The sequence below is a fragment of the Panthera uncia genome, chromosome D2 (assembly GCF_023721935.1).
Source record: "Panthera uncia isolate 11264 chromosome D2, Puncia_PCG_1.0, whole genome shotgun sequence".
Classification (NCBI taxonomy): domain Eukaryota; kingdom Metazoa; phylum Chordata; class Mammalia; order Carnivora; family Felidae; genus Panthera; species Panthera uncia.
This window is the reverse complement of record NC_064818.1, coordinates 42,661,393-42,662,442: the sequence shown is the minus strand read 5'-3', so window position 1 is coordinate 42,662,442 and position 1,050 is coordinate 42,661,393. Positions and strand designations below refer to the sequence as shown.

The 1,050-nt window shown below is 41.2% G+C and overlaps 1 long non-coding RNA gene across 1 annotated transcript in view; it reads right to left on the bottom strand.

Annotated features, from left to right (window-relative positions):
* The window catches only part of LOC125932780 (uncharacterized), a 5,278-nt gene extending 4,620 nt beyond the window's left edge, over positions 1 to 658 (bottom strand). The window contains exon 1 of the long non-coding RNA XR_007460751.1: positions 250 to 658. This is a non-coding gene — a long non-coding RNA (uncharacterized LOC125932780). The remainder of the gene's footprint in view (positions 1 to 249) is intronic.
* Positions 659 to 1,050: the final 392 nt, after the last annotated feature.

The following is a 1,050-nucleotide window of genomic DNA, read 5'->3' as shown; positions in this document are numbered from 1 at the left end:
GGCACCATTTGAAGGAGACCGGCATAAAGTCCTTTGCCAAGGTTCCTAGTGGCTGCTGAGCACTGATCTAAAGCTGGACAGCCAATGAAGCCCTTGTGAAGTCAGCGGCCTTGGTAGCCAGATACTTCCAGATTCCCTTTCACAAAGGCTGATACTCCATGAGGGTTTTTCCCCCAGAGTGACTGTGGCTCATATCCCTTGCCTGCACATTTCAAGGCATAAAATGGAGCAAAAGCAAGCACGCCTTACCTTGCAGCTGCATGTCTGACCAAAGGTGTTGCTTGCAGAAGTGTGGGTTATTCCTGTCCAGGTGTGGAGAGGTATGTATCTTGTGATTGGCTACTGGTGGTCATTTCTTCCAGGGATTGAACTGGAACATGCAGCCTGTGGGTTAATTCTTGATTCTCTGCAGCCATTGGCTGCTGTTGAATGGTGGTTTGCTGAGATTTATCCCTGTCATTACCCCTGAGATTTACAGCTGTCATTTCCTGTGTGCCCACGGTGGCTGGCATGTGCTCCCTAAAAACCTTGTATGAGGACACTATTCACCCTATAGTGATCCCATATAGTCACCCTAAAGGCCTCATCTTATGTTTTTATTTTATTTTTGAGAAAGAGATAGAGTGTGAGCAAGGGAGGGGCAGAGAGGGGAGACAGAATCTGATGTCCTTACAAAGGTTGAGAAAGTTTGCTCCTATTTCTAATTTGTTTAATATTTTTATTATGAAAGGGTGTTGGAGTTTTTCAGACGCTTTTTCTGCATCATTGGAGATAATCATGTGGTTTTTGTCCTTTATCTGTTAATATAGTGAGTTGACTGATTTCAGTCATTAAACAAATCTTTTCATTCTTGGAATAAATGTCCTTGATCATTGTGTATAGTCCTTCTTATATGCTGCTAGATTTAGTTAACTATTATTTTATTGAAAACTTTTGTGTCTATCATGGGAATTTACCCCCAAAACCAACAGCACACTGTACACACTGTATGTTAGCCAATTTGACAATAAATTATATTAAAAAAAAAAAGAAAACTTTTGGGTCTATAGT